General features: G+C 43.4%; 1 long non-coding RNA gene across 1 annotated transcript in view; it reads left to right on the forward strand.

The window, feature by feature from the left end:
• Positions 1–523: 523 nt before the first annotated feature.
• The window catches only part of LOC142485745 (uncharacterized), a 29,189-nt gene continuing 4,002 nt past the window's right edge, over positions 524–25,710 (forward strand). Inside the window, exons 1-4 of the long non-coding RNA XR_012798693.1 lie at positions 524–623; positions 7,030–7,140; positions 13,546–13,656; positions 20,073–20,183. This is a non-coding gene — a long non-coding RNA (uncharacterized LOC142485745). The remainder of the gene's footprint in view (positions 624–7,029; positions 7,141–13,545; positions 13,657–20,072; positions 20,184–25,710) is intronic.

The raw sequence follows: 25,710 nt of genomic DNA on the forward strand, positions 1-25,710 counted from the left end.
ACACACTACCCTCCTACCCCCATAAAATACAACCAATAATACACACACACTTTGTGGATGTTGGGACCAGCTCCCGGCATGCACCAGTGAAAGAGAGAGGCCCGCAGAAGCTCGGAAGAACTCCCTCCATCCGTGCCTTCCTCCGTTTCACATCTTCTCCCTGTCTCTCTCTCTCCCTCCCTTTCCTTGCATCTCCCTGCGTCTTTACGTATACCCAGTCAGTGACGGCTCTGGTCACGTGATGCCTTAATATGGGCTTATCCATATATGTTCATCCACGTCACTAATGTGATGCCCGCACTGTTGCGGAGCTGGTACTTACGACGGGCACTTATTGTTTTATCAGTACTGCGTACCTGACTCTACCGGCCTACTTTCAACACTAGTACAATATGTGCTTCACTACGAGTGAGTGGGGAATATTGGCATCACACAGTCACTGTTGAATATGCCATTCAATCCATTTTGAAAATAGTAATGCAATGTGGTTTTGTTTTGTTTGCTTTTTGCAGTAATGAAGAATGGAAAAGTTATATTAAAATTAAATTGGAGGGGGACTAGATTCAGCATTTCATCATGAACTCTGCACTTGTGAGAATTTAACTTCTTGAATACCCTGACAGGTACACGCAACATTAAGACTATAATCTGCTGTGCAAGCTTTCGTGCTATACCTCCCCCTCAGGTTTTGATTTATACATTTGCTCCCTCAATTCATGTCCTCTAATATTTGAAAGCTCTCTCCTAGCATTTTCTCTTTACCACAGAACGTCATCCCAATGTAACCTCTCTCTTGTTCTTTCTGCTTGCTGTTTCCTCACTCCTCTGTTAAACTTTTCTAATTTCTCTAACTTCCACACTCCTGCTTTTATCCACATGTTCTCCTCTTTCCTTCCCCTACCTTTGCATGTGTCTACACACTGCACCATTTGTACAGACCTCTATTGCAGCTATTTCTGCACTGCTCAATGAAAAGCACTCTTTAATATCCTATTCTCTGTGCCCCCTCTCTCTGCGCCCCCTCTTTTGGCGCCTCCTCTCTCTGCGCCCCCTCTCTCTGCGCCTATCTGTCTCATTCTCTCTACGTCCCTCTCTCTCTACATAGAGCTATCTCTGTCTCTCTCTACACCTATCTCTGTGTCTCCTTCTATGTTTGCTGATGTGTGGGATATCTCTTATAATCTTGAACCTGCTCATATACACATCGGGCCTCCCTGCCTCTGCCTCCCTGCTAAGAGTGTTAACCTATCTAATGTAATCCACATTCCTTTCCTTACTTTTCTCTTCCCTTCTCCTATGCCATCTGGAATGCCCGTTCTCTGACTAACAAGGCTCTAGTTGTACATGACCTCTTCTGCTCTCATCATTCACAATCAGTCATTCCCCTCACCCCATCTTACCTGTCCCACTGATTTTCCTCTGCTTAATTAAACTCTCCTCTGACATCTACTCTAACCTCTCTCTCTCTTTCCGCTTAAACTAACAATCTTATTAACTCTTACAATGCTATCCTCCTATCTATATGCCCCCTCTAGGCTCTGACACACTTGTCCCTCTAGCCCACACCCTTGGCTAAATTCCCAAACATGTTCATCACACTTCCACTCGCTGTTCTTAATGCCTATGAAGGAAATCACACAATTGATATTTGATTTTTCTACAGTAAAAATGTCTCCAGTCCTGTATAAAGCTGCTCTCTGGGGCCAAACCACACTACTTTTTTTTCACATTCATCAACACTCAAATTTAATTTACGCTGTCTTTTTTTCCCTGTATTTGACTCCCTCCACTAACCTTCTCCTCACACTTGCCATCCTTCCTTCACTTCTCCTCAAGCATTTGACTACTTCAGAGGCAAGGTGGATGCCACCCACAAGGAGATTCCTTCTGTCCCTTCCCCCTTCTCTCCTTCTACCTAATTCTCCTTCTGCATTTGACTCCTTTTCTTCTCTTACAGAGCTGGAAGCTAATCATCTTCTCTTCTCCCTCTACCACATGCCCTCTAGATCGTATCCCCTCACACCTTACTGCATCTCTTAGTCCCCACTCTCACCCACATCTTCAATTCCTCCCTATTCTCTGGCTCTTTACCCTCTTACTTTAAGCCTGTAGTGGTCACCCTTTTCTCAGAAACAACCTACACCCTATGTGCCTTACTAACTACCGCCCTGTATCCCTCCTGCTGTTTGTCTCCTAATTGCTAGAATGTCAACATTCTTAAATCACATTCCCTCCTGGATCCTTTACAACCTGCCTTTCGTACAGCTCGTTCTACAGACTGTGCTTAAAGCAAATTCCCAAGGTCACTTTTCCCTACTAATCCTACTTGATCTATCTGCTGCGTTTGATGCTCTCAATCACTCTCCTCCTTCATATTCTAAACTCTCTCTTGGTATCCGTAACACAGTTCTATCCTGGTTTTCATCATAACTTTCCTGTCACACATTCTCCATCTCTGTTGCTAACATGTCTTCGTCTTCTATTGATCTGTCTGTGGGTATACATCAGGGCTCTGTTCTGAGATCTCTCTTTCTCTCTACATACTATCATTTGGTGACCTCATCAACTCTTTGTGACAATCCTATAAATAACAAATACAAATATCAGGTCATGGGAATAAGTGATTTGGACATAAAAGTAACATTTCGGAAGTGTGGACAACTAATACATCTTGTAGATTGCCTTTACAGTGTGATGTCATTGATTCAGTAGATTGTGTGCAGACCAGGACTGCAGTACAGTGTCACTCACATGGATGACTTGCGTGGTAGAAGCTCAAGAACAAGGATGTCAAACTCCAGTCCTCGAGGGCAGCAAACAGGCCAGGTTTTCAGGATATCCCTACTGAAAACCTGGCCTGTTTGGGACCCTCGAGGACTGGAGTTTGACATGCATGCTCTAGAAGGAGCACCGCTGTGGGTGGGAGGTGGATTTGCTTTGCATCAAATGGTTTGGAGCAAGGTTTATTGTATGTATTATCATAATAACAATGCAATGCTTAACTTTTATTTCAGGAGGGATGACTGCAGAACAGAAGTGAATATTGAAGCCATGTGTTCCTTTTCTTGCAAAAGAGAAAATTTGAAGGACAGTTGAAGAGAAGGAAAATTACTACACCGAGACAGATAAGCAATGTGTATATTTCTCATTTACCATTTAGTATTTGTCGTTTTATTGACTCCACACAATCCGGCTGCTACGGGTTTCACATTGAATATTTTCATCTCTACTCTACCCCTTCCTGTGATCTGAACCATGCAAGTTTTCGTTGATTCAATACATCATGAGTAGAGGGTGGCTACAGTATGAAGTAAAGACCCAAGGACCACATCTACTACCATTCATAACAAGAACATGTGCAGTAGCGCACAGCTGCAGTTCTATGTGATTGTTATGAAAGGTTGAGGTGGTTCAATTCTATGAATCTGGAGTGGGATGGATCCTGTTTGCATCATATGGTTTCATCTAGGCCAGTAGATTATATAACTCTCAGTACAGGTTACACATGGCATCAGTATTAGTGATTTAAAGAGGAGGAAAGCTTCAATGTGGAGAACAAAGCCAAGTAATGTTGAAGTTACTCCTTTTACCATTTACTTGGTCAGTCTGTACTGTCTACTCTCCACACAGCTGCTAAGGATCTTCCATTTTAAATACTTTCACCTCCTATTCTGCACTGCTTTGCTGCCCATTATTCAGAGATGCGTTCCAGTCATGTTTAGCACTCTGAATCTCTCTGCAGTCATTGGTTCAGCACATCATGGGTAGAGCATGGCTACAGATACAGCAAGCTATTATTATTTTACCGGCTGATCACCCATAATATTGCATTAAAACATAGAATATCACTTAATTTCCAAAAGATTCAGTGATGCTGATAATGCAGAATCTCACAACATTTCCCATCATAATGCCATAATGCACAAGTGGGAGAAATAATCCTTGCTATATCTGTACATTGTGTGACGTATTACCTCCATGACCAATGAGAGCAAGTACATCTTCTGTATAGAGCGGCTGTGTTATGATGCAGTTATTGATCATCATTGACATAATCACAAGAATCTTATGCAAAGGGAAATTGTCCGCAGCGAAGTGAGATTTCAGCCCCCAAACGTCTGTAATATTAATGCAATGTCTTACTTTTGTTGCAGTGAACACTGAAGAGACGGATCTACTACAACACTGTACAGGATGAGCATACGCTACAAGCAGCAAAATGATCTTGCAGTTGACAGTATGTTGTTCTGGTAATGTGCACAATTATTATTTATGGGCTACACACCACAGTGCTGGACATATTCTGTTAACTTCAACTCTACTCCTAACATGGAGATGTCTTCCTGGTGTTACTGATTCAGTACATCATATGCACAGTGTGGTTATGATATGATGGATTGATTTAATGAACCCACCAACCAATGATGACATCTGCATCATCTTCTGTAAAGTGCAGCTACAGCATGATATTATCAGCATTTGGTGCGGTATAATCAGAGGTATCTATGTGCTTTTGTGCCTGTTTTAAGTCCTCCAGCTTAACGCCCCTACACCTCCCACTACACAGGCATACTTACTTATGCATACACTGACATCTGGCATACCTACACACACCCCAGGGCCACTTCCTTCCCCTGATGTCAGGGAGAGGATGGGCATGCAGAGTGCAGTAAGTCTCCACGTTACTCTGGCCAACAGTCTTGGCCTACCTCCAGCATCTGTCACCCACAACATCTGTTCCCTCCTTGTAAAGTGCTGAACTATCTCACCTGGGTCAGTGCTATAGCTGATCACAGTGCCCGATCAGGATGTCACTGTGACAGGCAGCAGTGCAGATTGACCGGTCAATCAATGCAGTGCCGCAACATATGCACTAAATGAGATTTCCGTGCCCCCAGTCAGGTTACTCCCTGGGCAGTGACCCTGCTCACACCCTCCCCTAGTTCCACCTCTGATCACAATTATCTCTCTTGGAGAGTGTAGCAAATTGGAGTTGGGGGAATCTCACCTCTGCCATGCATGGTCACAATCTGGGCACAGGACCCAAATAGTGGGCAATGTGGCACTTCTTACAGTAGAGAATAAGTAACTTTATTCTTTACTTGTGTATTAAGGACCTTATTTGCATTAAATTCAGTCCACATGGGACCAAGACTTTCTGGCTTACTGAACAAAGTGGAATTGTTTCGTAGAGGGTGGAGAATTGTATTTTATCTGAAATTACCCCCTCTGCACAAAATACAAACAATTATACCCATACAAGTACCTTGTGGAAGTTGTTGCCCTCTATCTTCCTGTGGTCTCTCCCTGTTTCTCACCGTGCCTCCTCCCATTTCCTTGCACCTCTGCGTCTCCGCATATATCCCTATACTCAGAGCCGGCTCCGGTCAGTGACATGGGATGCCCAAATATGAGCATACCCATATATGGGCATCCATGCCACTGACCGGAGCCCGCTCTGTTGCGGATATGGAGAGAGACTGGGAGATTTACATCCCCTTATAATTCATATGGTGCATAGTACCGGCACGTATTGTTTTACCGGTACTGTGTACCTTCCTACTTTCACACTGGTACAGTATATGCTGCAGTGGGACTGAGAGGGATATATTGGTAACACATAGTCATTGTTGGGGGAATTCAATCCATTTTGAAAATAGTAATGAAATGTTTTTTACTTTTCTTTTTTTTCAGTAATGAAGAATGAAACATTTCTGTTAAAATTGAATTGGAGGTGAACTGGATTCATCATCAACTCTGCACCAGTGTGAATTGATGTTCTTTAATGTTCTGATAAGGTACATGCAACATCTCTTCCTCAACCCCTGCACCACTCTCTGCCTCTTGCCTCTCTCTCTCCACCTCCCTGCTAAGCGTATTAACCCATCTAATGTAATCCACATTCCATGTCTCACTTTACTCTTCACTTCTCACGTGCCCTCTGGAATGACTGCTCTCTGACTAACAAGGTCTATTTGTACATGACCTCTTCTGCTCTCATCATCCACCACCTCTCATTCCCCTCACCCCTGTCCTACTCGATACCTCAGCTTAATTGAACTCTCTCCTCTGACATCTACCCTTATCTCTAACCTCTCCTCACTTTCTGCTTAAACTAACTATCTTGTTAACTTTTACAATGCTATCATCTCCTCCTCCTCCCTCCTCCTCCTCCCTCCTCCATCATATATATGCCCCTTCTAGGCTCTGACACACTCATCCCTCTAAGGCCATGATTATCATGGGCACATGCTTGGTCATCCACAGTGTGTGCGAGCGATGCAGAGCCGCCTCGGACCTCAGTGCAGGGATTGCTGCATACCCCCAGCATCTGTCACCCACAAACAATACACACACTAATACTCCCCACAATACACACTATAATACCTCCTCAATACTAATCTCCCCAATAATATTATAGCTCCAAACACAATATACACAACACCCTTACACAAGATACACAATCTAGTACTCTCCTCTGCACCTCTACACACAATATAATACTCCCACACACACAATATACACACTACCCTCCTACCCCCATAAAATACAACCAATAATACACACACACTTTGTGGATGTTGGGACCAGCTCCCGGCATGCACCAGTGAAAGAGAGAGGCCCGCAGAAGCTCGGAAGAACTCCCTCCATCCGTGCCTTCCTCCGTTTCACATCTTCTCCCTGTCTCTCTCCCTCCCTTTCCTTGCATCTCCCTGCGTCTTTACGTATACCCAGTCAGTGACGGCTCTGGTCACGTGATGCCTTAATATGGGCTTATCCATATATGTTCATCCACGTCACTAATGTGATGCCCGCACTGTTGCGGAGCTGGTACTTACGACGGGCACTTATTGTTTTATCAGTACTGCGTACCTGACTCTACCGGCCTACTTTCAACACTAGTACAATATGTGCTTCACTACGAGTGAGTGGGGAATATTGGCATCACACAGTCACTGTTGAATATGCCATTCAATCCATTTTGAAAATAGTAATGCAATGTGGTTTTGTTTTGTTTGCTTTTTGCAGTAATGAAGAATGGAAAAGTTATATTAAAATTAAATTGGAGGGGGACTAGATTCAGCATTTCATCATGAACTCTGCACTTGTGAGAATTTAACTTCTTGAATACCCTGACAGGTACACGCAACATTAAGACTATAATCTGCTGTGCAAGCTTTCGTGCTATACCTCCCCCTCAGGTTTTGATTTATACATTTGCTCCCTCAATTCATGTCCTCTAATATTTGAAAGCTCTCTCCTAGCATTTTCTCTTTACCACAGAACGTCATCCCAATGTAACCTCTCTCTTGTTCTTTCTGCTTGCTGTTTCCTCACTCCTCTGTTAAACTTTTCTAATTTCTCTAACTTCCACACTCCTGCTTTTATCCACATGTTCTCCTCTTTCCTTCCCCTACCTTTGCATGTGTCTACACACTGCACCATTTGTACAGACCTCTATTGCAGCTATTTCTGCACTGCTCAATGAAAAGCACTCTTTAATATCCTATTCTCTGTGCCCCCTCTCTCTGCGCCCCCTCTTTTGGCGCCTCCTCTCTCTGCGCCCCCTCTCTCTGCGCCTATCTGTCTCATTCTCTCTACGTCCCTCTCTCTCTACATAGAGCTATCTCTGTCTCTCTCTACACCTATCTCTGTGTCTCCTTCTATGTTTGCTGATGTGTGGGATATCTCTTATAATCTTGAACCTGCTCATATACACATCGGGCCTCCCTGCCTCTGCCTCCCTGCTAAGAGTGTTAACCTATCTAATGTAATCCACATTCCTTTCCTTACTTTTCTCTTCCCTTCTCCTATGCCATCTGGAATGCCCGTTCTCTGACTAACAAGGCTCTAGTTGTACATGACCTCTTCTGCTCTCATCATTCACAATCAGTCATTCCCCTCACCCCATCTTACCTGTCCCACTGATTTTCCTCTGCTTAATTAAACTCTCCTCTGACATCTACTCTAACCTCTCTCTCTCTTTCCGCTTAAACTAACAATCTTATTAACTCTTACAATGCTATCCTCCTATCTATATGCCCCCTCTAGGCTCTGACACACTTGTCCCTCTAGCCCACACCCTTGGCTAAATTCCCAAACATGTTCATCACACTTCCACTCGCTGTTCTTAATGCCTATGAAGGAAATCACACAATTGATATTTGATTTTTCTACAGTAAAAATGTCTCCAGTCCTGTATAAAGCTGCTCTCTGGGGCCAAACCACACTACTTTTTTTTCACATTCATCAACACTCAAATTTAATTTACGCTGTCTTTTTTTCCCTGTATTTGACTCCCTCCACTAACCTTCTCCTCACACTTGCCATCCTTACTTCACTTCTCCTCAAGCATTTGACTACTTCAGAGGCAAGGTGGATGCCACCCACAAGGAGATTCCTTCTGTCCCTTCCCCCTTCTCTCCTTCTACCTAATTCTCCTTCTGCATTTGACTCCTTTTCTTCTCTTACAGAGCTGGAAGCTAATCATCTTCTCTTCTCCCTCTACCACATGCCCTCTAGATCGTATCCCCTCACACCTTACTGCATCTCTTAGTCCCCACTCTCACCCACATCTTCAATTCCTCCCTATTCTCTGGCTCTTTACCCTCTTACTTTAAGCCTGTAGTGGTCACCCTTTTCTCAGAAACAACCTACACCCTATGTGCCTTACTAACTACCGCCCTGTACCCCTCCTGCTGTTTGTCTCCTAATTGCTAGAATGTCAACATTCTTAAATCACATTCCCTCCTGGATCCTTTACAACCTGCCTTTCGTACAGCTCGTTCTACAGACTGTGCTTAAAGCAAATTCCCAAGGTCACTTTTCCCTACTAATCCTACTTGATCTATCTGCTGCGTTTGATGCTCTCAATCACTCTCCTCCTTCATATTCTAAACTCTCTCTTGGTATCCGTAACACAGTTCTATCCTGGTTTTCATCATAACTTTCCTGTCACACATTCTCCATCTCTGTTGCTAACATGTCTTCGTCTTCTATTGATCTGTCTGTGGGTATACATCAGGGCTCTGTTCTGAGATCTCTTTCTCTCTACATACTATCATTTGGTGACCTCATCAACTCTTTGTGACAATCCTATAAATAACAAATACAAATATCAGGTCATGGGAATAAGTGATTTGGACATAAAAGTAACATTTCGGAAGTGTGGACAACTAATACATCTTGTAGATTGCCTTTACAGTGTGATGTCATTGATTCAGTAGATTGTGTGCAGACCAGGACTGCAGTACAGTGTCACTCACATGGATGACTTGCGTGGTAGAAGCTCAAGAACAAGGATGTCAAACTCCAGTCCTCGAGGGCAGCAAACAGGCCAGGTTTTCAGGATATCCCTACTGAAAACCTGGCCTGTTTGGGACCCTCGAGGACTGGAGTTTGACATGCATGCTCTAGAAGGAGCACCGCTGTGGGTGGGAGGTGGATTTGCTTTGCATCAAATGGTTTGGAGCAAGGTTTATTGTATGTATTATCATAATAACAATGCAATGCTTAACTTTTATTTCAGGAGGGATGACTGCAGAACAGAAGTGAATATTGAAGCCATGTGTTCCTTTTCTTGCAAAAGAGAAAATTTGAAGGACAGTTGAAGAGAAGGAAAATTACTACACCGAGACAGATAAGCAATGTGTATATTTCTCATTTACCATTTAGTATTTGTCGTTTTATTGACTCCACACAATCCGGCTGCTACGGGTTTCACATTGAATATTTTCATCTCTACTCTACCCCTTCCTGTGATCTGAACCATGCAAGTTTTCGTTGATTCAATACATCATGAGTAGAGGGTGGCTACAGTATGAAGTAAAGACCCAAGGACCACATCTACTACCATTCATAACAAGAACATGTGCAGTAGCGCACAGCTGCAGTTCTATGTGATTGTTATGAAAGGTTGAGGTGGTTCAATTCTATGAATCTGGAGTGGGATGGATCCTGTTTGCATCATATGGTTTCATCTAGGCCAGTAGATTATATAACTCTCAGTACAGGTTACACATGGCATCAGTATTAGTGATTTAAAGAGGAGGAAAGCTTCAATGTGGAGAACAAAGCCAAGTAATGTTGAAGTTACTCCTTTTACCATTTACTTGGTCAGTCTGTACTGTCTACTCTCCACACAGCTGCTAAGGATCTTCCATTTTAAATACTTTCACCTCCTATTCTGCACTGCTTTGCTGCCCATTATTCAGAGATGCGTTCCAGTCATGTTTAGCACTCTGAATCTCTCTGCAGTCATTGGTTCAGCACATCATGGGTAGAGCATGGCTACAGATACAGCAAGCTATTATTATTTTACCGGCTGATCACCCATAATATTGCATTAAAACATAGAATATCACTTAATTTCCAAAAGATTCAGTGATGCTGATAATGCAGAATCTCACAACATTTCCCATCATAATGCCATAATGCACAAGTGGGAGAAATAATCCTTGCTATATCTGTACATTGTGTGACGTATTACCTCCATGACCAATGAGAGCAAGTACATCTTCTGTATAGAGCGGCTGTGTTATGATGCAGTTATTGATCATCATTGACATAATCACAAGAATCTTATGCAAAGGGAAATTGTCCGCAGCGAAGTGAGATTTCAGCCCCCAAACGTCTGTAATATTAATGCAATGTCTTACTTTTGTTGCAGTGAACACTGAAGAGACGGATCTACTACAACACTGTACAGGATGAGCATACGCTACAAGCAGCAAAATGATCTTGCAGTTGACAGTATGTTGTTCTGGTAATGTGCACAATTATTATTTATGGGCTACACACCACAGTGCTGGACATATTCTGTTAACTTCAACTCTACTCCTAACATGGAGATGTCTTCCTGGTGTTACTGATTCAGTACATCATATGCACAGTGTGGTTATGATATGATGGATTGATTTAATGAACCCACCAACCAATGATGACATCTGCATCATCTTCTGTAAAGTGCAGCTACAGCATGATATTATCAGCATTTGGTGCGGTATAATCAGAGGTATCTATGTGCTTTTGTGCCTGTTTTAAGTCCTCCAGCTTAACGCCCCTACACCTCCCACTACACAGGCATACTTACTTATGCATACACTGACATCTGGCATACCTACACACACCCCAGGGCCACTTCCTTCCCCTGATGTCAGGGAGAGGATGGGCATGCAGAGTGCAGTAAGTCTCCACGTTACTCTGGCCAACAGTCTTGGCCTACCTCCAGCATCTGTCACCCACAACATCTGTTCCCTCCTTGTAAAGTGCTGAACTATCTCACCTGGGTCAGTGCTATAGCTGATCACAGTGCCCGATCAGGATGTCACTGTGACAGGCAGCAGTGCAGATTGACCGGTCAATCAATGCAGTGCCGCAACATATGCACTAAATGAGATTTCCGTGCCCCCAGTCAGGTTACTCCCTGGGCAGTGACCCTGCTCACACCCTCCCCTAGTTCCACCTCTGATCACAATTATCTCTCTTGGAGAGTGTAGCAAATTGGAGTTGGGGGAATCTCACCTCTGCCATGCATGGTCACAATCTGGGCACAGGACCCAAATAGTGGGCAATGTGGCACTTCTTACAGTAGAGAATAAGTAACTTTATTCTTTACTTGTGTATTAAGGACCTTATTTGCATTAAATTCAGTCCACATGGGACCAAGACTTTCTGGCTTACTGAACAAAGTGGAATTGTTTCGTAGAGGGTGGAGAATTGTATTTTATGTGAAATTACCCCCTCTGCACAAAATACAAACAATTATACCCATACAAGTACCTTGTGGAAGTTGTTGCCCTCTATCTTCCTGTGGTCTCTCCCTGTTTCTCACCGTGCCTCCTCCCATTTCCTTGCACCTCTGCGTCTCCGCATATATCCCTATACTCAGAGCCGGCTCCGGTCAGTGACATGGGATGCCCAAATATGAGCATACCCATATATGGGCATCCATGCCACTGACCGGAGCCCGCTCTGTTGCGGATATGGAGAGAGACTGGGAGATTTACATCCCCTTATAATTCATATGGTGCATAGTACCGGCACGTATTGTTTTACCGGTACTGTGTACCTTCCTACTTTCACACTGGTACAGTATATGCTGCAGTGGGACTGAGAGGGATATATTGGTAACACATAGTCATTGTTGGGGGAATTCAATCCATTTTGAAAATAGTAATGAAATGTTTTTTACTTTTCTTTTTTTTCAGTAATGAAGAATGAAACATTTCTGTTAAAATTGAATTGGAGGTGAACTGGATTCATCATCAACTCTGCACCAGTGTGAATTGATGTTCTTTAATGTTCTGATAAGGTACATGCAACATCTCTTCCTCAACCCCTGCACCACTCTCTGCCTCTTGCCTCTCTCTCTCCACCTCCCTGCTAAGCGTATTAACCCATCTAATGTAATCCACATTCCATGTCTCACTTTACTCTTCACTTCTCACGTGCCCTCTGGAATGACTGCTCTCTGACTAACAAGGTCTATTTGTACATGACCTCTTCTGCTCTCATCCACCACCTCTCATTCCCCTCACCCCTGTCCTACTCGATACCTCAGCTTAATTGAACTCTCTCCTCTGACATCTACCCTTATCTCTAACCTCTCCTCACTTTCTGCTTAAACTAACTATCTTGTTAACTTTTACAATGCTATCATCTCCTCCTCCCTCCTCCTCCTTCCTCCTCCCTCCTCCATTATATATATACCCCTTCTAGGCTCTGACACACTCATCCCTCTAAGGCCATGATTATCATGGGCACATGCTTGGTCGTCCACAGTGCGTGCGAGCGATGCAGAGCCGCCTCGGACCTCAGTGCAGGGATTGCTGCATACCCCCAGCATCTGTCACCCACAAACAATACACACACTAATACTCCCCACAATACACACTATAATACCTCCTCAATACTAATCTCCCCAATAATATTATAGCTCCAAACACAATATACACAACACCCTTACACAAGATACACAATCTAGTACTCTCCTCTGCACCTCTACACACAATATAATACTCCCACACACACAATATACACACTACCCTCCTACCCCCATAAAATACAACCAATAATACACACACACTTTGTGGATGTTGGGACCAGCTCCCGGCATGCACCAGTGAAAGAGAGAGGCCCGCAGAAGCTCGGAAGAACTCCCTCCATCCGTGCCTTCCTCCGTTTCACATCTTCTCCCTGTCTCTCTCCCTCCCTTTCCTTGCATCTCCCTGCGTCTTTACGTATACCCAGTCAGTGACGGCTCTGGTCACGTGATGCCTTAATATGGGCTTATCCATATATGTTCATCCACGTCACTAATGTGATGCCCGCACTGTTGCGGAGCTGGTACTTACGACGGGCACTTATTGTTTTATCAGTACTGCGTACCTGACTCTACCGGCCTACTTTCAACACTAGTACAATATGTGCTTCACTACGAGTGAGTGGGGAATATTGGCATCACACAGTCACTGTTGAATATGCCATTCAATCCATTTTGAAAATAGTAATGCAATGTGGTTTTGTTTTGTTTGCTTTTTACAGTAATGAAGAATGGAAAAGTTATATTAAAATTAAATTGGAGGGGGACTAGATTCAGCATTTCATCATGAACTCTGCACTTGTGAGAATTTAACTTCTTGAATACCCTGACAGGTACACGCAACATTAAGACTATAATCTGCTGTGCAAGCTTTCGTGCTATACCTCCCCCTCAGGTTTTGATTTATACATTTGCTCCCTCAATTCATGTCCTCTAATATTTGAAAGCTCTCTCCTAGCATTTTCTCTTTACCACAGAACGTCATCCCAATGTAACCTCTCTCTTGTTCTTTCTGCTTGCTGTTTCCTCACTCCTCTGTTAAACTTTTCTAATTTCTCTAACTTCCACACTCCTGCTTTTATCCACATGTTCTCCTCTTTCCTTCCCCTACCTTTGCATGTGTCTACACACTGCACCATTTGTACAGACCTCTATTGCAGCTATTTCTGCACTGCTCAATGAAAAGCACTCTTTAATATCCTATTCTCTGTGCCCCCTCTCTCTGCGCCCCCTCTTTTGGCGCCTCCTCTCTCTGCGCCCCCTCTCTCTGCGCCTATCTGTCTCATTCTCTCTACGTCCCTCTCTCTCTACATAGAGCTATCTCTGTCTCTCTCTACACCTATCTCTGTGTCTCCTTCTATGTTTGCTGATGTGTGGGATATCTCTTATAATCTTGAACCTGCTCATATACACATCGGGCCTCCCTGCCTCTGCCTCCCTGCTAAGAGTGTTAACCTATCTAATGTAATCCACATTCCTTTCCTTACTTTTCTCTTCCCTTCTCCTATGCCATCTGGAATGTCCGTTCTCTGACTAACAAGGCTCTAGTTGTACATGACCTCTTCTGCTCTCATCATTCACAATCAGTCATTCCCCTCACCCCATCTTACCTGTCCCACTGATTTGCCTCTGCTTAATTAAACTCTCCTCTGACATCTACTCTAACCTCTCTGCTCTCTCTCTCTTTCCGCTTAAACTAACAATCTTATTAACTCTTACAATGCTATCCTCCTATCTATATGCCCCCTCTAGGCTCTGACACACTTGTCCCTCTAGCCCACACCCTTGGCTAAATTCCCAAACATGTTCATCACACTTCCACTCGCTGTTCTTAATGCCTATGAAGGAAATCACACAATTGATATTTGATTTTTCTACAGTAAAAATGTCTCCAGTCCTGTATAAAGCTGCTCTCTGGGGCCAAACCACACTACTTTTTTTTCACATTCATCAACACTCAAATTTAATTTACGCTGTCTTTTTTCCCCTGTATTTGACTCCCTCCACTAACCTTCTCCTCACACTTGCCATCCTTCCTTCACTTCTCCTCAAGCATTTGACTACTTCAGAGGCAAGGTGGATGCCACCCACAAGGAGATTCCTTCTGTCCCTTCCCCCTTCTCTCCTTCTACCTAATTCTCCTTCTGCATTTGACTCCTTTTCTTCTCTTACAGAGCTGGAAGCTAATCATCTTCTCTTCTCCCTCTACCACATGCCCTCTAGATCGTATCCCCTCACACCTTACTGCATCTCTTAGTCCCCACTCTCACCCACATCTTCAATTCCTCCCTATTCTCTGGCTCTTTACCCTCTTACTTTAAGCCTGTAGTGGTCACCCTTTTCTCAGAAACAACCTACACCCTATGTGCCTTACTAACTACCGCCCTGTATCCCTCCTGCTGTTTGTCTCCTAATTGCTAGAATGTCAACATTCTTAAATCACATGCCCTCCTGGATCCTTTACAACCTGCCTTTCGTACAGCTCGTTCTACAGACTGTGCTTAAAGCAAATTCCCAAGGTCACTTTTCCCTACTAATCCTACTTGATCTATCTGCTGCGTTTGATGCTCTCAATCACTCTCCTCCTTCATATTCTAAACTCTCTCTTGGTATCCGTAACACAGTTCTATCCTGGTTTTCATCATAACTTTCCTGTCACACATTCTCCATCTCTGTTGCTAACATGTCTTCGTCTTCTATTGATCTGTCTGTGGGTATACATCAGGGCTCTGTTCTGAGATCTCTCTTTCTCTCTACATACTATCATTTGGTGACCTCATCAACTCTTTGTGACAATCCTATAAATAACAAATACAAATATCAGGTCATGGGAATAAGTGATTTGGACATAAAAGTAACATTTCGGAAGTGTGGACAACTAATACATCTTGTAGATTGCCTTTACAGTGTGATGTCATTGATTCAGTAGATTGTGTGCAGACCAGGACTGCAGTACAGTGTCACTCACATGGATGACTTGCGTGGTAGAAGCTCAAGAACAAGGATGTCAAACTCCAGTCCTCGAGGGCAGCAAACAGGCCAGGTTTTCAGGATATCCCTACTGAAAACCTGGCCTGTTTGGGACCCTCGAGGACTGGAGTTTGACATGCATGCTCTAGAAGGAGCACAGCTGTGGGTGGGAGGTGGATTTGCTTTGCATCAAATGGTTTGGAGCAAGGTTTATTGTATGTATTATCATAATAACAATGCAATGCTTAACTTTTATTTCAGGAGGGATGACTGCAGAACAGAAGTGAATATTGAAGCCATGTGTTCCTTTTCTTGCAAAAGAGAAAATTTGAAGGACAGTTGAAGAGAAGGAAAATTACTACACAGAGACAGATAAGCAATGTGTATATTTCTCATTTACCATTTAGTATTTGTCGTTTTATTGACTCCACACAATCCGGCTGCTACGGGTTTCACATTGAATATTTTCATCTCTACTCTACCCCTTCCTGTGATCTGAACCATGCAAGTTTTCGTTGATTCAATACATCATGAGTAGAGGGTGGCTACAGTATGAAGTAAAGACCCAAGGACCACATCTACTACCATTCATAACAAGAACATGTGCAGTAGCGCACAGCTGCAGTTCTATGTGATTGTTATGAAAGGTTGAGGTGGTTCAATTCTATGAATCTGGGGTGGGATGGATCCTGTTTGCATCATATGGTTTCATCTAGGCCAGTAGATTATATAACTCTCAGTACAGGTTACACATGGCATCAGTATTAGTGATTTAAAGAGGAGGAAAGCTTCAATGTGGAGAACAAAGCCAAGTAATGTTGAAGTTACTCCTTTTACCATTTACTTGGTCAGTCTGTACTGTCTACTCCCCACACAGCTGCTAAGGATCTTCCATTTTAAATACTTTCACCTCCTATTCTGCACTGCTTTGCTGCCCATTATTCAGAGATGCGTTCCAGTCATGTTTACCACTCTGAATCTCTCTGCAGTCATTGGTTCAGCACATCATGGGTAGAGCATGGCTACAGATACAGCAAGCTATTATTATTTTACCGGCTGATCATCCATAATATTGCATTAAAACATAGAATATCACTTAATTTCCAAAAGATTCAGTGATGCTGATAATGCAGAATCTCACAACATTTCCCATCATAATGCCATAATGCACCAGTGGGAGAAATAATCCTTGCTATATCTGTACATTGTGTGACGTATTACCTCCATGACCATTGAGAGCAAGTACATCTTCTGTATAGAGCGGCTGTGTTATGATGCAGTTATTGATCATCATTGACATAATCACAAGAATCTTATGCAAAGGGAAATTGTCCGCAGCGAAGTGAGATTTCAGCCCCCAAACGTCTGTAATATTAATGCAATGTCTTACTTTTGTTGCAGTGAACACTGAAGAGACGGATCTACTACAACACTGTACAGGATGAGCATACGCTACAAGCAGCAAAATGATCTTGCAGTTGACAGTATGTTGTTCTGGTAATGTGCACAATTATTATTTATGGGCTACACACCACAGTGCTGGACATATTCTGTTAACTTCAACTCTACTCCTAACATGGAGATGTCTTCCTGGTGTTACTGATTCAGTACATCATATGCACAGTGTGGTTATGATATGATGGATTGATTTAATGAACCCACCAACCAATGATGACATCTGCATCATCTTCTGTAAAGTGCAGCTACAGCATGATATTATCAGCATTTGGTGCGGTATAATCAGAGGTATCTATGTGCTTTTGTGCCTGTTTTAAGTCCTCCAGCTTAACGCCCCTACACCTCCCACTACACAGGCATACTTACTTATGCATATACTGACATCTGGCATACCTACACACACCCCAGGGCCACTTCCTTCCCCTGATGTCAGGGAGAGGATGGGCATGCAGAGTGCAGTAAGTCTCCACGTTACTCTGGCCAACAGTCTTGGCCTACCTCCAGCATCTGTCACCCACAACATCTGTTCCCTCCTTGTAAAGTGCTGAACTATCTCACCTGGGTCAGTGCTATAGCTGATCACAGTGCCCGATCAGGATGTCACTGTGACAGGCAGCAGTGCAGATTGACCGGTCAATCAATGCAGTGCCGCAACATATGCACTAAATGAGATTTCCGTGCCCCCAGTCAGGTTACTCCCTGGGCAGTGACCCTGCTCACACCCTCCCCTAGTTCCACCTCTGATCACAATTATCTCTCTTGGAGAGTGTAGCAAATTGGAGTTGGGGGAATCTCACCTCTGCCATGCATGGTCACAATCTGGGCACAGGACCCAAATAGTGGGCAATGTGGCACTTCTTACAGTAGAGAATAAGTAACTTTATTCTTTACTTGTGTATTAAGGACCTTATTTGCATTAAATTCAGTCCACATGGGACCAAGACTTTCTGGCTTACTGAACAAAGTGGAATTGTTTCGTAGAGGGTGGAGAATTGTATTTTATGTGAAATTACCCCCTCTGCACAAAATACAAACAATTATACCCATACAAGTACCTTGTGGAAGTTGTTGCCCTCTATCTTCCTGTGGTCTCTCCCTGTTTCTCACCGTGCCTCCTCCCATTTCCTTGCACCTCTGCGTCTCCGCATATATCCCTATACTCAGAGCCGGCTCCGGTCAGTGACATGGGATGCCCAAATATGAGCATACCCATATATGGGCATCCATGCCACTGACCGGAGCCCGCTCTGTTGCGGATATGGAGAGAGACTGGGAGATTTACATCCCCTTATAATTCATATGGTGCATAGTACCGGCACGTATTGTTTTACCGGTACTGTGTACCTTCCTACTTTCACACTGGTACAGTATATGCTGCAGTGGGACTGAGAGGGATATATTGGTAACACATAGTCATTGTTGGGGGAATTCAATCCATTTTGAAAATAGTAATGAAATGTTTTTTACTTTTCTTTTTTTTCAGTAATGAAGAATGAAACATTTCTGTTAAAATTGAATTGGAGGTGAACTGGATTCATCATCAACTCTGCACCAGTGTGAATTGATGTTCTTTAATGTTCTGATAAGGTACATGCAACATCTCTTCCTCAACCCCTGCACCACTCTCTGCCTCTTGCCTCTCTCTCTCCACCTCCCTGCTAAGCGTATTAACCCATCTAATGTAATCCACATTCCATGTCTCACTTTACTCTTCACTTCTCACGTGCCCTCTGGAATGACTGCTCTCTGACTAACAAGGTCTATTTGTACATGACCTCTTCTGCTCTCATCCACCACCTCTCATTCCCCTCACCCCTGTCCTACTCGATACCTCAGCTTAATTGAACTCTCTCCTCTGACATCTACCCTTATCTCTAACCTCTCCTCACTTTCTGCTTAAACTAACTATCTTGTTAACTTTTACAATGCTATCATCTCCTCCTCCCTCCTCCTCCTTCCTCCTCCCTCCTCCATTATATATATATACCCCTTCTAGGCTCTGACACACTCATCCCTCTAAGGCCATGATTATCATGGGCACATGCTTGGTCGTCCACAGTGCGTGCGAGCGATGCAGAGCCGCCTCGGACCTCAGTGCAGGGACTGCTGCATACCCCCAGCATCTGTCACCCACAAACAATACACACACTAATACTCCCCACAATACACACTATAATACCTCCTCAATACTAATCTCCCCAATAATATTATAGCTCCAAACACAATATACACAACACCCTTACACAAGATACACAATCTAGTACTCTCCTCTGCACCTCTACACACAATATAATACTCCCACACACACAATATACACACTACCCTCCTACCCCCATAAAATACAACCAATAATACACACACACTTTGTGGATGTTGGGACCAGCTCCCGGCATGCACCAGTGAAAGAGAGAGGCCCGCAGAAGCTCGGAAGAACTCCCTCCATCCGTGCCTTCCTCCGTTTCACATCTTCTCCCTGTCTCTCTCCCTCCCTTTCCTTGCATCTCCCTGCGTCTTTACGTATACCCAGTCAGTGACGGCTCTGGTCACGTGATGCCTTAATATGGGCTTATCCATATATGTTCATCCACGTCACTAATGTGATGCCCGCACTGTTGCGGAGCTGGTACTTACGACGGGCACTTATTGTTTTATCAGTACTGCGTACCTGACTCTACCGGCCTACTTTCAACACTAGTACAATATGTGCTTCACTACGAGTGAGTGGGGAATATTGGCATCACACAGTCACTGTTGAATATGCCATTCAATCCATTTTGAAAATAGTAATGCAATGTGGTTTTGTTTTGTTTGCTTTTTGCAGTAATGAAGAATGGAAAAGTTATATTAAAATTAAATTGGAGGGGGACTAGATTCAGCATTTCATCATGAACTCTGCACTTGTGAGAATTTAACTTCTTGAATACCCTGACAGGTACACGCAACATTAAGACTATAATCTGCTGTGCAAGCTTTCGTGCTATACCTCCCCCTCAGGTTTTGATTTATACATTTGCTGCCTCAATTCATGTCCTCTAATATTTGAAAGCTCTCTCCTAGCATTTTCTCTTTACCACAGAACGTCATCCCAATGTAACCTCTCTCTTGTTCTTTCTGCTTGCTGTTTCCTCACTCCTCTGTTAAACTTTTCTAATTTCTCTAACTTCCACACTCCTGCTTTTATCCACATGTTCTCCTCTTTCCTTCCCCTACCTTTGCATGTGTCTACACACTGCACCATTTGTACAGACCTCTATTGCAGCTATTTCTGCACTGCTCAATGAAAAGCACTCTTTAATATCCTATTCTCTGTGCCCCCTCTCTCTGCGCCCCCTCTTTTGGCGCCTCCTCTCTCTGCGCCCCCTCTCTCTGCGCCTATCTGTCTCATTCTCTCTACGTCCCTCTCTCTCTACATAGAGCTATCTCTGTCTCTCTCTACACCTATCTCTGTGTCTCCTTCTATGTTTGCTGATGTGTGGGATATCTCTTATAATCTTGAACCTGCTCATATACACATCGGGCCTCCCTGCCTCTGCCTCCCTGCTTAGAGTGTTAACCTATCTAATGTAATCCACATTCCTTTCCTTACTTTTCTCTTCCCTTCTCCTATGCCATCTGGAATGTCCGTTCTCTGACTAACAAGGCTCTAGTTGTACATGACCTCTTCTGCTCTCATCATTCACAATCAGTCATTCCCCTCACCCCATCTTACCTGTCCCACTGATTTGCCTCTGCTTAATTAAACTCTCCTCTGACATCTACTCTAACCTCTCTGCTCTCTCTCTCTTTCCGCTTAAACTAACAATCTTATTAACTCTTACAATGCTATCCTCCTATCTATATGCCCCCTCTAGGCTCTGACACACTTGTCCCTCTAGCCCACACCCTTGGCTAAATTCCCAAACATGTTCATCACACTTCCACTCGCTGTTCTTAATGCCTATGAAGGAAATCACACAATTGATATTTGATTTTTCTACAGTAAAAATGTCTCCAGTCCTGTATAAAGCTGCTCTCTGGGGCCAAACCACACTACTTTTTTTTCACATTCATCAACACTCAAATTTAATTTACGCTGTCTTTTTTCCCCTGTATTTGACTCCCTCCACTAACCTTCTCCTCACACTTGCCATCCTTCCTTCACTTCTCCTCAAGCATTTGACTACTTCAGAGGCAAGGTGGATGCCACCCACAAGGAGATTCCTTCTGTCCCTTCCCCCTTCTCTCCTTCTACCTAATTCTCCTTCTGCATTTGACTCCTTTTCTTCTCTTACAGAGCTGGAAGCTAATCATCTTCTCTTCTCCCTCTACCACATGCCCTCTAGATCGTATCCCCTCACACCTTACTGCATCTCTTAGTCCCCACTCTCACCCACATCTTCAATTCCTCCCTATTCTCTGGCTCTTTACCCTCTTACTTTAAGCCTGTAGTGGTCACCCTTTTCTCAGAAACAACCTACACCCTATGTGCCTTACTAACTACCGCCCTGTATCCCTCCTGCTGTTTGTCTCCTAATTGCTAGAATGTCAACATTCTTAAATCACATGCCCTCCTGGATCCTTTACAACCTGCCTTTCGTACAGCTCGTTCTACAGACTGTGCTTAAAGCAAATTCCCAAGGTCACTTTTCCCTACTAATCCTACTTGATCTATCTGCTGCGTTTGATGCTCTCAATCACTCTCCTCCTTCATATTCTAAACTCTCTCTTGGTATCCGTAACACAGTTCTATCCTGGTTTTCATCATAACTTTCCTGTCACACATTCTCCATCTCTGTTGCTAACATGTCTTCGTCTTCTATTGATCTGTCTGTGGGTATACATCAGGGCTCTGTTCTGAGATCTCTCTTTCTCTCTACATACTATCATTTGGTGACCTCATCAACTCTTTGTGACAATCCTATAAATAACAAATACAAATATCAGGTCATGGGAATAAGTGATTTGGACATAAAAGTAACATTTCGGAAGTGTGGACAACTAATACATCTTGTAGATTGCCTTTACAGTGTGATGTCATTGATTCAGTAGATTGTGTGCAGACCAGGACTGCAGTACAGTGTCACTCACATGGATGACTTGCGTGGTAGAAGCTCAAGAACAAGGATGTCAAACTCCAGTCCTCGAGGGCAGCAAACAGGCCAGGTTTTCAGGATATCCCTACTGAAAACCTGGCCTGTTTGGGACCCTCGAGGACTGGAGTTTGACATGCATGCTCTAGAAGGAGCACAGCTGTGGGTGGGAGGTGGATTTGCTTTGCATCAAATGGTTTGGAGCAAGGTTTATTGTATGTATTATCATAATAACAATGCAATGCTTAACTTTTATTTCAGGAGGGATGACTGCAGAACAGAAGTGAATATTGAAGCCATGTGTTCCTTTTCTTGCAAAAGAGAAAATTTGAAGGACAGTTGAAGAGAAGGAAAATTACTACACAGAGACAGATAAGCAATGTGTATATTTCTCATTTACCATTTAGTATTTGTCGTTTTATTGACTCCACACAATCCGGCTGCTACGGGTTTCACATTGAATATTTTCATCTCTACTCTACCCCTTCCTGTGATCTGAACCATGCAAGTTTTCGTTGATTCAATACATCATGAGTAGAGGGTGGCTACAGTATGAAGTAAAGACCCAAGGACCACATCTACTACCATTCATAACAAGAACATGTGCAGTAGCGCACAGCTGCAGTTCTATGTGATTGTTATGAAAGGTTGAGGTGGTTCAATTCTATGAATCTGGGGTGGGATGGATCCTGTTTGCATCATATGGTTTCATCTAGGCCAGTAGATTATATAACTTTCAGTACAGGTTACACATGGCATCAGTATTAGTGATTTAAAGAGGAGGAAAGCTTCAATGTGGAGAACAAAGCCAAGTAATGTTGAAGTTACTCCTTTTACCATTTACTTGGTCAGTCTGTACTGTCTACTCCCCACACAGCTGCTAAGGATCTTCCATTTTAAATACTTTCACCTCCTATTCTGCACTGCTTTGCTGCCCATTATTCAGAGATGCGTTCCAGTCATGTTTAGCACTCTGAATCTCTCTGCAGTCATTGGTTCAGCACATCATGGGTAGAGCATGGCTACAGATACAGCAAGCTATTATTATTTTACCGGCTGATCATCCATAATATTGCATTAAAACATAGAATATCACTTAATTTCCAAAAGATTCAGTGATGCTGATAATGCAGAATCTCACAACATTTCCCATCATAATGCCATAATGCACCAGTGGGAGAAATAATCCTTGCTATATCTGTACATTGTGTGACGTATTACCTCCATGACCATTGAGAGCAAGTACATCTTCTGTATAGAGCGGCTGTGTTATGATGCAGTTATTGATCATCATTGACATAATCACAAGAATCTTATGCAAAGGGAAATTGTCCGCAGCGAAGTGAGATTTCAGCCCCCAAACGTCTGTAATATTAATGCAATGTCTTACTTTTGTTGCAGTGAACACTGAAGAGACGGATCTACTACAACACTGTACAGGATGAGCATACGCTACAAGCAGCAAAATGATCTTGCAGTTGACAGTATGTTGTTCTGGTAATGTGCACAATTATTATTTATGGGCTACACACCACAGTGCTGGACATATTCTGTTAACTTCAACTCTACTCCTAACATGGAGATGTCTTCCTGGTGTTACTGATTCAGTACATCATATGCACAGTGTGGTTATGATATGATGGATTGATTTAATGAACCCACCAACCAATGATGACATCTGCATCATCTTCTGTAAAGTGCAGCTACAGCATGATATTATCAGCATTTGGTGCGGTATAATCAGAGGTATCTATGTGCTTTTGTGCCTGTTTTAAGTCCTCCAGCTTAACGCCCCTACACCTCCCACTACACAGGCATACTTACTTATGCATACACTGACATCTGGCATACCTACACACACCCCAGGGCCACTTCCTTCCCCTGATGTCAGGGAGAGGATGGGCATGCAGAGTGCAGTAAGTCTCCACGTTACTCTGGCCAACAGTCTTGGCCTACCTCCAGCATCTGTCACCCACAACATCTGTTCCCTCCTTGTAAAGTGCTGAACTATCTCACCTGGGTCAGTGCTATAGCTGATCACAGTGCCCGATCAGGATGTCACTGTGACAGGCAGCAGTGCAGATTGACCGGTCAATCAATGCAGTGCCGCAACATATGCACTAAATGAGATTTCCGTGCCCCCAGTCAGGTTACTCCCTGGGCAGTGACCCTGCTCACACCCTCCCCTAGTTCCACCTCTGATCACAATTATCTCTCTTGGAGAGTGTAGCAAATTGGAGTTGGGGGAATCTCACCTCTGCCATGCATGGTCACAATCTGGGCACAGGACCCAAATAGTGGGCAATGTGGCACTTCTTACAGTAGAGAATAAGTAACTTTATTCTTTACTTGTGTATTAAGGACCTTATTTGCATTAAATTCAGTCCACATGGGACCAAGACTTTCTGGCTTACTGAACAAAGTGGAATTGTTTCGTAGAGGGTGGAGAATTGTATTTTATGTGAAATTACCCCCTCTGCACAAAATACAAACAATTATACCCATACAAGTACCTTGTGGAAGTTGTTGCCCTCTATCTTCCTGTGGTCTCTCCCTGTTTCTCACCGTGCCTCCTCCCATTTCCTTGCACCTCTGCGTCTCCGCATATATCCCTATACTCAGAGCCGGCTCCGGTCAGTGACATGGGATGCCCAAATATGAGCATACCCATATATGGGCATCCATGCCACTGACCGGAGCCCGCTCTGTTGCGGATATGGAGAGAGACTGGGAGATTTACATCCCCTTATAATTCATATGGTGCATAGTACCGGCACGTATTGTTTTACCGGTACTGTGTACCTTCCTACTTTCACACTGGTACAGTATATGCTGCAGTGGGACTGAGAGGGATATATTGGTAACACATAGTCATTGTTGGGGGAATTCAATCCATTTTGAAAATAGTAATGAAATGTTTTTTACTTTTCTTTTTTTTCAGTAATGAAGAATGAAACATTTCTGTTAAAATTGAATTGGAGGTGAACTGGATTCATCATCAACTCTGCACCAGTGTGAATTGATGTTCTTTAATGTTCTGATAAGGTACATGCAACATCTCTTCCTCAACCCCTGCACCACTCTCTGCCTCTTGCCTCTCTCTCTCCACCTCCCTGCTAAGCGTATTAACCCATCTAATGTAATCCACATTCCATGTCTCACTTTACTCTTCACTTCTCACGTGCCCTCTGGAATGACTGCTCTCTGACTAACAAGGTCTATTTGTACATGACCTCTTCTGCTCTCATCCACCACCTCTCATTCCCCTCACCCCTGTCCTACTCGATACCTCAGCTTAATTGAACTCTCTCCTCTGACATCTACCCTTATCTCTAACCTCTCCTCACGTTCTGCTTAAACTAACTATCTTGTTAACTTTTACAATGCTAT

The sequence above is a fragment of the Ascaphus truei genome, unplaced genomic scaffold (genome assembly GCF_040206685.1).
Source record: "Ascaphus truei isolate aAscTru1 unplaced genomic scaffold, aAscTru1.hap1 HAP1_SCAFFOLD_629, whole genome shotgun sequence".
Classification (NCBI taxonomy): Eukaryota; Metazoa; Chordata; class Amphibia; order Anura; family Ascaphidae; genus Ascaphus; species Ascaphus truei.